Consider the following 14,455-nt stretch of genomic DNA (forward strand, 5'->3'; position numbering starts at 1 on the left):
TTGGATTATCTAAAGGAAAACATCAGCACATTATATAAACGAAATTAAAAATCTCATGAAAAGAGAGAAGAGTAGTAGTTTCTGGATAATAATATTTTAATAAATGGTGGTCAAAATCTATTCCTGACTAAATTGTGTACCTCATTAGTTAGATCTAAAGAAGACCGAAGTTACTCTAGCTGATTTGAAACTTTGGCAAATTAGTAGAATACAACTGTAACATTATTATGGATGTTGACTCTGGCATGGAATTCATTTCCTCTTTGATCTGACAAATGAATATATGAAAGAACATAACTTCTCCAACTAAATACCAAGACCTAACTAAACATATAACTAGAAAATTCATCATGTAATCCGTATTGCAACTGAGATAAAAAGAAAAATCTGTCATACTGATTCTGTATTTATTTTAAATGTTAGCTTTTTTCATAAATTATTTCCTTTGTCTTGCATTTTTAAAACATTGTGTTAAATGATTTATATCTTGGTAACTAATTTTGGATGCCTCCTTAAATTTTGTTCTGGGTATAATATCTCACTTCAGTTCCTAACCCATGAAATGATGTTGTTTACAAAACAAATGCTAATAACCACTGTTTATAATACACAAAATCTCATAAGAATGATTTCAGGAAGCATAGGTTAACATTTTGATATCGTGGTCTCATGACTGATGAGGCCTATCTGCATGAGTAGTTGTACCTAGATTCCTCAGCCTAAATTTAGCTACTGTTAAAAAATGTTTATACCTTTATCTGTCACCCATCAGAGGTTAAACCTGAGTATAAAGTCTAAGGAAAATCATAAGGCAAGAATTTAGCTCTTCTGGATATAAAGTAAACCAAAATGCAGCATACAGTAACTCATTGGACTAAAGTCAACATATTTCTCTAAAACATGTTAAGTATTCCCTTACAATATGTATTATTCTCAAGAAGGGAATGAAGAATGTGAGAAGAGGATTAAGCAAGTATTGTCTTCAAATATACATAATTTGGATTTAGCTCTTTATTTCGTTATAGGAATTTTTGATAAAAACTGTTTGAATAATTGATTTCCTGGTCAGGTATAATGTATCCTAGTTACATATACCAAACCGCATTCAGAAAATGGTATATAGTAATTGAGTAGAAAAATATTCTATAAATAACAAAAAGTATATACCTATAGGATAATATTTTGAAGAGTCAATTGGAAATATTCTAATATAATAATTTGAACAATTTCACATTGACAGTAATTATCTAGAATACTTTAATGCTAATTGGACAAGATTGTCCTTCTAAATGAGCAAAACCAATTTCTCCTTTTACTTTATCAGGGAAATATCTAAGCTAAAAATGGAAATTAACATGAATCTATAACAACTGGAATGAATTTTACTTTTTATTAGCAAATATTAATTTCACAAAAGTATTTTATTGTATTATACACATATGTCCACGTAATGTAGCTTGTTACATTTTATTCATTTTATTAATTTCCTTATCTTATTTTTATACTTATATTTTATTATGTCATCATACTAACTTTTGAAATACTTGAACATATTTACTCCACAATATTTCTCTTCATCTCCTCTCTTACTTTTTTCCAAGCTTAATCAGTTCCATCTTTTACACCTGGGTCATTCATTTTATTTTCTGGGTCTAGAGTCTTCATATGAGAAATCTAATATTTGTTTTACACAGTATCGCTAACTGCTTTTATATGAAGGTTTCCAATTCTATTTTCTTGAAGATGATATGTTTTCATAATTATGTGTGGCTAAATAGTATATCATTGTGTGTGTGTGTATATATATATATATATATATATATATATATATATATATATTACAGTTTCTCTCTTCAATGAGTGATTAAGGAACATGTAGTTAATTCTGTACTTATTTATGCTTTTTTATGTGGGAGAAGGAAGGATGGAAATAATGATGTTTGGAATAAGAAACATGCTCTTTAGACAGGCACTCTTCTATTTGAAACATCTCTCAGCTGCTCTTTCATCAGTATTTCAATAATGCATTGTATTTAAAAATAAAATTTGATTACATTTGCAAAGGTGTTCTTTTTCAGCATATATATTATTTTTTATTTTAATGTCACATTTAGTATGTCATATGAGTAGGGGGATGTATGTGAGCATGAAAATCTAGGCATGTTTGTACATGTAGCTGACTCAAAGGAAACTGAATATATGTGAGATACAAGATTCAAATAAAAGTTTGAGACCTGTAAGTTGCTAAATTGATGTATATGTCCAGTTTGTGGAGTGTGATTTCAAGATCACATTTGGGTAGGTTTTATACCAAGTAAGTAGATGTTTCTAATCCAAAATGGTAACGAAGAAAACAGCAACTCTGTTTCATAATCATTCAGTCTTAGTACTCCATACATTGTAATAAGTGGAAAAAATGATTGAAAGTATGGTGGGTTAGTAGTAAGCCTTTAGACACTCTACATTTTCCCCAAAATCTTCAGATGTACTCTTTGGATATAAATTACAAGTATATTTATAAACATACAGATATAATATGATCTTATATATGTAAATATATGTATATATTATAAATACATCATATGTTTACTTGTATTATAAATGTGTATCAAATATTGATTTATATTTAAATGTAATTCTTCTCATCATAGATACATAGACAGACAGATAGATAGATAGATAGATAGATAGATAGATAGATAGATAGATAGATAGATAGATAGATAGATAGATAGATAGATAGATGGATGGATGGATAGATAGATAGGTAGATAGATAGATAGATAGATACTTTTTTTTGGTCAGTCCTGGGGCTTGAATTCTGGGCTTAGGTGCTGTCCAAGTGCTCTTCAGCTCAAGGCAAGAGCTCTACCGCTTGAGACATAGCGCCACTTCCAGTTTTCTGGTAGTTTATTGGAGATAAGAATCTCATGGAATTTCCTGCCTGAGCTGGCATTGAACTGTGATCCTCAGATCTCAGCTTCCTGAGTAGCTAGGATTATAGGCATGAGCCACGGGCACTGGACTATACTTATATCTGAGATTTGTTAGTGGAACAAAAGGTACAGAAACTATTATTCTTATCATGAAAGGACTTCACACTGACAGGTATAATTACAAGAAGAAAAACAATAACTATTTACAGTGGCACAAAAATCCCTTAGGTGCCTAGCAAGACAGCATGTGTTTCCAGACACTGCATGTGGTGTGAGCAGTTTGCAACCCAAGCGACTGAGGAAGATATTGGACCCTAAACAAACCTGACAATTGCATAAACACCACCCTCTATGACAGATTTAGCAAGGCCTATCTTAGAGATTCTTGTTAGGGATATGATGAAAAAATTTATATTTTAGTTGTGATTACAGAACTCTTTTACACATAACACTCAGCCATTAACTATATTTAACATAGTTCCTATTGCTCTAACGTATGTTTTCTTGGCTCAGTAAACTGTTTTTTGTTTGTGACAAATTAGCTGTTCCAAACATAGACATGGGTTTTTAATATTTTTGAAATTACTGTCTGCAGAGTGTTGCATGAGTTGAGCTTCTTTCTCTTTACCATATCATAGGAATAAACTTAATCTGATTCAAACTTGGAAACAGGTAGCTTGTTCTCTCTCCTAGAAAACCATCTATATGGACTTCTTCTCATGAAAACAGACCCTCATTTACTTGCAAAAGTCTGTCAGTGAGCCAAACCTAACTCACCCATATGAGGTGAATTCTTCTCCAATGCATCCTTTACATTAAAAATTGTAAGAACTGTTCAGTAATGTGCATACTTTTTAATATGAAGTGTGACTCCTATTTTCCATAATATGAATCAAGCAGAGGAATCAGTTTAACATGTGAAAGAGCCTTAAAAAGAGTCTTAGACCTTGAAAATTGTCCTAGGTATGAATTTTTGGAGAAATATCCCATTTCAAAGACAAAGGACTCATTTTTTTTAATCTTGTGCTGGTACTGGGGTTTGAACTCCTGGCCTTGAGCTCTATCTGGGCTTTAATTCTCAATGCTTGCTCTATACCAGCTGAGCCACACCTTCACGTCTTCCTTTTACCACAAGTGCAGAAAAGAATCTCGTAGGTTTATCCACTTGTAATAGCTTTGAATTGCAATTGTCAAATTTGAACCTACCGACTATATAGGTGCAAGCCACTGGTGCTGTGCTAGAACTCACTTCTTAAGAATAAAAAATCACAAAAAGAGGAAAAAAATTGTTCAATTATTTATGTATTGTCTGATAAACCAAAGCACTTGCTACTGGAAGAGAAAAAGAGAGAAGATAGAGATGAATATGCAGGAGAGAGACACAAAGAAAGAAGAAATGAAGGGAGGTTAAATGAGAGGAGGGGAGTGGAAGTCAGGATATGAGAGGAGGGCGTAGCTGAGTAGAATTGTCTACTCCTCACTAAGGTTTTGTTGGACAATCAGTACCTTTGCTTTTATGTAGCCAAAGCTTTTTATTTTTGGTAGTAGTAAGCTGAGATATAAAATACCAATTTACGGGTAATAACCTGTTAGTGTGCTTCCTTCTGCACCAAGGAAGCCACAGTTAGGTTACTGTCAGAGAGATGGCAAGAGTAAGCAATTTCAGTGATTCTGAGAAACAATAATTGACATGCCAGGAATGCCCCCTTGTATGGTGAAGTCAAGCATCACTCTTGTTCCCTGCTCCAGTCTTCTTCTTAACAAGAACAGCAGAAACAGAAGAGGAAGGAGATATCTGAGTAATGATCATCTCTCTGTTTACCCTCATTCCTTGGTCTCTCAAAAAATAAAGCGAAAGGAGACTTAACCTGAAGTAGTGGGGAACATAGGAGGAAAAAGTTCAGTCTAACTTATTGTGAAACTTTTAAAATAATTGGAGCAGCATTTCAAATACTGAAATAAAACTTTTTAAATTATTAACAAAAGGTAACTCGAAATTTATCAAAAATTTAGAAGACTACAGGGCTCACTACATAGAGGAATCTGAAAATTAAAACTGATTCCTGCTTCTATCATAAGAAATTAAAGATCATCCCTAAACTTCCAATATTAGGTAAATTGCCCTTGATATTCATTTATACTGTGTGAATATAATGCAGAAGATATGACTTTAAATTTAGACTGCTGTAGTGATAAGTGATGGGAATTCACGATGGATAACATAATGCTGAGAACATGGAAATTATTTCCCTTCCATCTTCAATATGTAGAGAGTAAAAATGCTCTATTGGATGTCCCTGAAAGTCCAATTCTAAATTTAGGACAGAAGGTGAATAGTAAAGGAGATCTATCTTAGCCATTCAGAGATTAGAAATGTGGAGAAATATACTCATTTATGTAGGTCAAACATGGAAGAGAAGATGTGGCAAACCCATCGCCAAATGCCAAAGTAGAGATATTTAACAAAATAACATGAAGTTGAAACAACTATTAAAAGAGGATCTGGGCAAAAAAAGAATAGGGTAGAAGAATGGAGAGGGAAATGGTGGACTAATACAGTCATAATATTCAATGTACATATGTGAGAATGTAAGTAGGAAACATGAAGGGATAGGTGGGGTTGGGGTAAGGGAAGGAAGAAAAATGTGAAGTTTGACAATGATCCAGATGCACTGTATATTGAAGTGCACATACATTCTGTTCAACACTGACTTGATGAAGCAAATCCCCTCTGCACAACTAGCTAAACATAAATTTTTTGAAGTTTTAATATTCAGAGACCAGAAGCATAAACCTTTAGAGATAAATAAGAAGAGAGAATTGACATATTGTTGAGGCTTGTTTCCCTTTCGATATACAAAATTTAATATGTCAAGTCTGCTGAAAATGTAACTTTAATTTTGCCTATTCTTTTAAGCAAATCGCTTGAAATATAGAGAATCAAATTCCAATATCCCTTCATTTCCAATAAAAAAAATCTTATGCACCTTTAAGTTTCTCAGTTATTTCTAAATACCTTAATGCAATGCATTATTGGAACTAATTTCATTCCATATTTAAATTTATTTTTCTTTGTTGTTGTGGAAATACTGTACAAAGGGGTTTCAATTAGAAGGGCAAGATAATAAGTACAGTTCATATCAAGCATTGTAGCCTCCTCCTTTGTTTCACCTTCCCATAACTTCCCGTCCTCTCCCCGCACCCTACCCAATCCTCACCCCCCCACCACAAAATTTTAAAGTTTGTTTTTGGCATAATGACTTAGACATCTCATTGTTGTAATGGGTCCAACTGTATCCCTATTATTTAAACCATTTGTTTTTTCCCTTCCCCTCCACAAATTATACCAACATCAAGTACAATGATAGCAGGGAAGGTACAGTGGGGGAGGGACATACAAAGCAAAAAAGAAATAATCTTATAAATGTGTTAGAAACAATAGCATGAAAGGAAAAAAAACATTTGAATATATATCTTAGGGTTCATTTCCCTTACATCAACTTGTCTGAGAGTTTCTGTTTGTCTCAGACATATACTAGTTATTGAAAATAAGGGAAACCATGGCACTTATGTTTCTTTGGGCCTGGCTTACATCACTTAATACATTTTTTTCAAAGTCTTTCCATTTCCTAACAAATGGGTCAATGTCATTCTTTCTGATGGAGGCATAAAATTCCAGTGTGTATATATACCACATTTTCTTGATCTACTCATCTACTAAGGTGCATCTGGGTTGGTTCCATATATTAGCTATGGTAAATAATGATGCAATAAATGTAGTTGTGCTGGAAGCTCTACTGTGGTCTTGTATGTGAACATTTGGTTAAATACCCAAAGTGGGAATGCTGGGTCATAGGGGAGCTCTATGTGGAGTCTTTTGATGAACCTCAATACTGATTTCCAAACTGGTTGAACAAGTTTACACTCCCATCAACAATAAAGTAGTGTTCCTTTCTGTTCACATCCCCGCCAGCATCTGTTGTTATTAGAGTTCTTGATTATAGCCATTCTAACTGGGGTGAGGTAGTATCTCAATATTATTTTGATTTACATTTCTCTTATGACTAGGGAGGTTGAGCATTTCTTCATGTGTGTATTGGCCATCCTTCTTTCCTCTTCAGAGAATTTTCTCTTTAAGTCTTTAGCCCACTTATTTATTGGGCAGTTGTTTCTTTGAAGATTTGTTGGGGGATTTAAATTTTTGAGTTAAAGGTATATTTTCGATCTGAGACCCTTGTCCATTTTATGGCTAATGAAGATCTTCTCCCAATCCGTAGACTTTCTATTAATCTTGCTAGCTATGTCCTTTGCCATGCAGAAGCTCTGCAATTTTATGCAATCCCAATTGTCCAACCTTTCTTTGATTTGTTGTTTCCGGGTCTCTATTAAGAAAATTTTGGCCTGTGCCAACAAGGCCTAGGCTTTCTCCAATTCCATCCTGTAATGTTTTCAGAGTGTCTGCTTTGACTGCGAGGTCTTTGATCCATTTGTAGTTGATTCTGGTACAGGGTGATATATAAGGATCTAGCTTTAGTGTTCTACAAGTTGTTAACCAATTTTGCCAGCACCATTTACTGAAGAGGCTGTCTTTCTTTCATTCTATTTTTTAGCTCCCTTACCGAAGATTAGATGGCTATAGGTCTGTTGGTTCATTTCTGGGTTTTCAATTCTATTCCATTGGTCCTGAGGTCTGTTCTTGTGCCAGTACCAAGCTCTTTTGATTACTATGGCTTTGTAGTAGAATTTGAATTTGGTATTGATATTCTTCCAGCACTGTTCATTCTGTTAAGGATCATTTTTGCTATTCAGGGTCTTTTATTGTTCCATATGAATTTTTTGATTGCCTCTTCTATTTCCTTGAAGAATGAGGTTGGAATACTGATAGGTATCACATTTAATTTGTAGATAGCCTTGGGAAGTATTGCCATTTTCACGATGTTGATCTTTCCCAGTCCAGGAGCCTGGGAGTTTTGCCACTTTATAAGTTCAGTTTTGATTTCCTTTTTCAGTTTTTTAAAGTTTTCATCATAGAGGTCCTTCACTACTTTGGTTAAGTTAATTCCTAGGTATTTTATTTTTTGTGGGGCTATTACGAATGGAGTTGCTTTCCTAATTTCAGCCACACTTTTCTTATTGTTGGCATACAGAAAAGCCATTGATTTTTGAGGGTTAATTTAAACCCTGCTACTTTGCCAGAGTTTTGAATCAGCTTTAGTAATTTTGGAATGGACTCTGTGCGATTCTTTAAATAAAAGATCTTGTCATCTGCAAAGAGGGAGCGTTTTATTTCTTCTTTCCCTATTTGGATCCCTCTTACATTTGCATCTTATCTTATTGCTGTAGTTAGGGATTCCAATACTAGATTGAAGAGAAGTGGAGAGAGTGGGCATCCTTGTCTCATTCCTGAGTTAAGAGGAAATAGCTTTATTTTTTCACCGTTAACTATAATGCTGGCTATTGCTTTGTCATATACAGCCTTTATTGTATTGAGAAATGTACCATGGATTCCTCATTTTTCCAGAACCATCATAATAAAGGGGTGTTGGATCTTGTTGAATGCTTTATCTGCATCTATTGAGATAACCACGTGGTTCTTATACTTGCTGCTGCTGATGTGCTGAAGTATATTAATTGATTTGCATATATTAAACCAGCTTTGCATCCCTGAAATGAATCCTGTTTGATCATGGTGTATGATTTTTTGGATGAATTGTTGAAGTCGATTGACCAAAATTTTGTTGAAAACCTTTGCATCAATCTTAATCAAAGAAATGGGTTTATAGTTCTCTTTCCTTGATGAGTCCCTTCCTGGTTTTGGGATGTGTGTTATGATGGCCTCATAGAATGAGTTCAGTAGTGAACTTTCTTTTTGTTTCATTGAAGATTTGGAGGAGTATTGGTGTGATGTCTGCTTTGAAGGCCTTCTAGAATTCCTCTGTAAAACCATTTGGTCCTGGGCTTTTCTTAGGTGGGAGGTCTCTTACTGTTGTTTCTATTTGAATGCTTGATATAGGCCTTTTAAGATAGTTTGACTCATCTTGGCTTTGTTTGGTCATGTCAGTATTTGCTAGGATAAGGTCCTTTTCTTTCAAGTTCTCAAAATTATTAGTATGAAAGTTTTAGAAGCATTCCCTTGTAATGTTCTGAATCTTAATTGATTCTGTGATGATGTTTCCATTCTCATCTGTGAGTTTATTTGGGTACGTTCTCTTCTTTTTCTGATAAGATTTGCTAAGGGTCTCTCAATTTTGTTAATTTTTTCGAAGAATCAACTCTTTGGATTCTTGAATCTTTCTATTATTTTTTTACATTTCAATTCATTTAATTCTGATTAAATTTTAAATATTTATTTCCATTTTCTGGATTGTGTTTATCTTGCTGCTCTTTTTCAAGGAGGCTCATTAAATTGGTTTCAGATCTCTCCAATTTGTTGATGTAGGAACTCAGAGCTAGAAACTTGCCTCTGAATATTGCGTTTACTGTGTCCCAGAGGAGCTAGTAATTGGTGTGTTCATTTTTGTTGAATATCATGAACATTTGAATTTCCTTTCTAATCTCTTCCATGACCCACTCATGATTCAGCAGTGTGTTGTTCAGGATCCATGTGTTACATGACTTTCTTTGGTGGCTTTTGGTGTTGAATTATAATTTTATTCCCTTGTGGTCTGATAGAATGCAAGGTACAACTTCAATGCTTCTGAATTTGGACAAGTTTGTTTTGTGGCCAGAAATGTGGTCTATTTTGAAAAATGTTCCATGTGTCTTCTGAGAAAAACGTGTATTCTGATGCTGCTGGGTGAAATATTTGATAGATGTCTGTTAAATCTAGTTGATCTATGCAGTTGTTTATATCTGCGGTTTCTCTGTTGAGTTCTTGCGAAGTTCATCTATGTAGTGGGGAAAGTTGTGTGTTAAAGCCCCGAACGGTTAATGTCTTTGGATCTATGTGGGATTTGAGGGAAAGTAGTGTTTCTTGGATAAATTTGGGTGCTCCTTTGTTTGGCAAATAGATATTCAGAATGGTAATATCTTCCTGAAAGAGTGATCCCTTAATTAGTATGCACCATCCTTTTCACTAATTTTAATTAAAAGTCTATTTTATCTGATATTAGGATTGCAACTCCTTCCTGTTTATGGGGGCCGTTTGCTTGGTAGATTTTGTTCCAGTCTTTAAAATTGAAAATGTGTTTGTTTTTGTGGGCAAGATGTGACTCCTGAAGGCAGCAGATAGAAGGATCTTGCTTTTTAATCCAAGTAGACAGACTTTGTTGCTTAATTGGAGAGTTAAATCCGTTAATGTTGAGAGATAGAACTGAGAAGTATTTGAGAGTTCCTGCCATTTTATCCAACTTCTTCGGGCTGCGGCAACTGTGTTCTTCCTATGGTTCTTGGATTCTCAGTTTGGGTGCTGTTTCTTGGCCTTTATTGTGGTCTTGTTGGTTTTCTCTGTGGAGGATATCTTTAAGATTCTTTTGTAGGGTTGGTGTGGTGGAGATATATAGTTTCAATTTTTCTTTGCCATGGAAGTGTTTTATTTGACCTCTGATTATTAAGGAGAGTATAGCTGGGTAAAGTATTCCTGGTTGTTGTTTGTCTTTAGGGCATTGCTTACATCATTCTAGTCTCTTCTTGTTTGATTATCTCTGCTGAGAAATCTGAGGTGATTCTAATTGGTTTCCCTTTATAGGTGATTGATCTTTTCTTCATGACAACTTTAAGGATCTTTTCCTTGGTCTGAATTGATCCTGTGCATATAATGTGACAATGGGAAATCCTGTTCTGGTCTGGTCTATTGGGAGTTCTAAAAGCTTCTTGTATCTGAATAGGCCTATCTTTTTGCATGTTTGGGAAGTTCTCTGCTAGGATCCTGTTAAACAAATTTCCTAGACCATGGACTTCTGGTTCTACGTGCTCCTCTACAACAATTATCCTCAGATTAGACCTTCTAATGGTGTCTTCCAAGGGTTGAATATTGAATAGATCTATCATATTTCTTAGATTTGTCTAGGATGGTTTTATGTCCTTTCTCTATAATATCTAGGATGTCTTCTATCCTCAGAATTCAATCTTCTTCATGGTCTATTCAACTATCCAGATTTTCTACTTTTTTTTTTCTTTTCCTTCTAGTTGGTCGGCTTTTATGACTTCAAATTCTTTGTTGGATCTTTGTTTTAGATCTTGTATGAAATTCTTTACTTCCTTAATTTGGTGTTCAATGTTTATTCTCAATTCACTTAGTTGATTGTTATGATTTCCTTGGAATTCCATTCCTTCTGTTGGGATCCATTCAGCATTCCCTTTGTGGACTCCCTGACTTCTTTCAGCTCTCTGTTTATGGATTCCATGAATGCCTCTATTGATCTTTGTCTATGCTCATCCTGCTCTTGCAATTCCTGTATTACTCTTTGATTAGCTTCCTCACGTTCATGCAATTACTCTAGTTCTCTTTGACTGATCTCAGCCTGCTCACACAATTCTTTTATTTCTCTTTGAGTGTTCTCAAGCTGCTCATGCAATTCCTTTATCTATCTTTGAGTAGCTTCCTCACACCCATGAGCTTCCTGTTTTGATCTTGGGTTTGCTTCCTCTCTCTCCCTATCATGCTCAAACAGAGTCCTTTGCAGGTTTTCAATCTTTTTATTTATCATGTTTAACATTATTGTTTGTAGAGCTTTTTGGGAGTTCTCCTCTGGATTATTCATTATCTGTTCTGTCCACTGATTATCATGAGTGGGAGTTGAGATACCCGGACTTGACATTTTTCTTGTGTTTTTCTGGGTTATTTTGCCCAATTGGGATAAGAGTAACAGCAGTTTGTGCTAGAAAACTATCTTAAGGCAAGCATCAGCCAAGTCTGTAGTTGCACAGTCAAAAGCATGCAGATATAATCTAGTTCAACAGATATATTTTTCAACATCAAACAACTATGCATTAATAGGCTACGAACAGCAAAGAAGAATTTGGCAAACCAGAAGTTATTAGTTTTAGCGAGAGATGTGGGTATAAATAGGAATAGAGGGATGTGGAAAGGTAGAGGGAGAGCTAACTTAGTCCTAATCTAAAAGCAGGGAATAGGTTGGATAGAATGATAGTAGAGCCCGGGGAAAAAAGAAAGAGGAAAAAAAAGACAAGGAAAAATAGTAAAACAAAAATTAAAAACTTAAAAGTGAAACACTTAAAATTATGCAAATTAAAAACATAATATTCAGAGAAGTACGGGAATAGGATAAGAGAAAGGGAGGGATAGAAAGGAGACGTGAAAAATTAAAAAATAAAAATGCTTAAATTTTATACTGGTATATAGATGTAGTACTGCTATTTAGGAATTTAATTCTAAGAGGTTTTGAATTCAGTAACGAATTTCTGGATTAAGTGTATATACAATGGGGGATAAATTTTCCTTGTATGTTTTTAATATATATTTTTATTATAAATACTGTACAGAGGGGTTACAGTTACATAAGTAAGGTAATGAGTACATTTCTTATTGAGCATTGTTACCTCCTCCTTTGTTTTTAACCCTACCATCCCTTCCCTTCACACCAGCCCACCTCCCCCCTTCACCCATCCTCTGGTAGAGTGTCTTGTATATTTCATTGTTACAATGGGTCAACCAGTATCCTTTCCTTATATCTTAAATGAAGAAATGCTGGCTTGATTTATGCTGAATCTACTTTTGTAGACACATCTAAAAATCACTGGCCAAGTCCAAGAGCACATAAATGAAATGCCATCTTTTTTTTTATCAGTTGGTATAATTGTGTTCTACACATTTATTGACAGGTTAAAAATTATTCTCAAACTTTAAAACATTAAAAATACTTTCTTTTTTTTCTTATTTTCTTGGCCAGGAAATCAGCAAGAACTCAGTCAGCATTTCTCATATAGGAATTTTCACATGGGTTAGTAAAATGTATATGTAGAGTCCAGTTTTCGGAGGACTCACACATCTGCCTAGGAATTCATGCTGGTTGTTGGGGAAAGAGCTCAAGTAAGGATGCCATTTAAAGCCTTATAACTTTACTCTTTACCAGGGTATTTTCCTGCTACTTCGGTGGTTGAGAGTGTCTACAAGAGTAAGCATTCCGTGAGGAGCAGGGAGACACCATATCACTTATACTTACTGAGGTTTCCAAGTGACTTGCTATCACTTGTACTGCATTTTGTAAATCAAATCTCTCTAAAACTACCAGTTTTTAAGAGATAAGAGGATTGGTAAATGAACTATTAGAGACAAATACATCTTCAACATATATTGTTCCAAGTATTCCGTTTAAGGCATATTCAACAACAGGTGGAAATTGTGTTGGCTGTAATTATGTGTCTTTCTCCATGTGCGCATGTATACATGTGTATATGTATGTGTGTGACTAGTAACATACATGTGTACATTATGGCTTATATCATCAAATAAAGTAAGGAATCTAAATTTTTAACAAAAACTGTATAGTTAAAGTCTTAACTCTTCACTCTGCTTCTTTACACAAAGACTTTGCAACTTCTCATTAATAAAGTTTCCATATACTCTAAAATGTACATACTTAGTACTTAATGTCTACTACCATAAATCTTAAATACTTTATCAAAAAGTTTTATACCTGCCAAACAGTCCTATTTTTGGCATATATAAGCAAAATCCCAAAATTAAGCATATTTAAAACATTAAAACTGTTTTTTGGGGGGGAGGGTCCGGTTGTGGGGCATGAACTCTGGGCCTGGGCACTGTCCCTCAGCTCTTCAGCTCAAGGCTAGCACTCTACCACTTGAGCCACAGCGTCACTTACCGCTTTTTTCTTTTTGCTTATGTGGTGCTGAGGAATAGATCCCAGGGCCTCATGCATGCAAGGCAAGCACTCTACCACTGAGCCACCTTCCCAGCCCTAAAACATTAAAACTTTAACAAACCTAAACACTTGCTGCAATGTTCATTTTGACAGGTGCCTTGTATAGAATAATTGAATCCCTCCTCCTACACATCTCTTGAACTACAAATATCTGGAATTATTTTGTTTTTGGCATGTCTATCTTGATTTTATTCTTAAATGTGTGCTTATGTAAGAAGTACATGATTCTAAAATTTCACAACAATTCTTTTGAACTTATTTTTGTTGAATTGTCTAGTTTCATAAAATCAATACAAATTATACTTTATATATAAAAAATGTTCTTTGCTTAATTTAGCATCACATGCACTAACATTGGAACGATACAGAAAAGATTAGCATGCCCCCTGCGCAAGGATGACATGAAAATTCGTGGAGCATTCCATATTTTTACAACAACAGATGCTGAAAGGTATGTGGCCACAAGGGAGCCGTACTGCATTCTTGGTGGGAGTGTAAACTTGTTCAACTACTTTGGAAAGCAGTATGTAGGTTCCTCAAAAGACTCCACATAAAACTCCTCTATGACACATTAATCCCACTTTTGGGGATCTACCCAAATGATCATAAACAAGACCATACTAAAACTACCAGCACAACTATGGTTATTGCAACATTATTTACGATAGCTAGTAT

At 34.6% G+C, this 14,455-nt stretch overlaps 1 non-coding gene across 1 annotated transcript; it reads left to right on the plus strand.

Annotated features, from left to right (window-relative positions):
• Positions 1-14,108: 14,108 nt before the first annotated feature.
• Positions 14,109-14,211, plus strand: LOC122119014. Its single transcript, XR_006149495.1, has one exon. It is a non-coding gene; the product is annotated as a U6 spliceosomal RNA (small nuclear RNA).
• The last annotated feature ends 244 nt before the right edge of the window (positions 14,212-14,455 follow it).

Source organism: Dipodomys spectabilis, unplaced genomic scaffold (genome assembly GCF_019054845.1).
Source record: "Dipodomys spectabilis isolate Male_0828 unplaced genomic scaffold, ASM1905484v1 ptg000159l, whole genome shotgun sequence".
In the NCBI taxonomy this organism is placed as follows: domain Eukaryota; kingdom Metazoa; phylum Chordata; class Mammalia; order Rodentia; family Heteromyidae; genus Dipodomys; species Dipodomys spectabilis.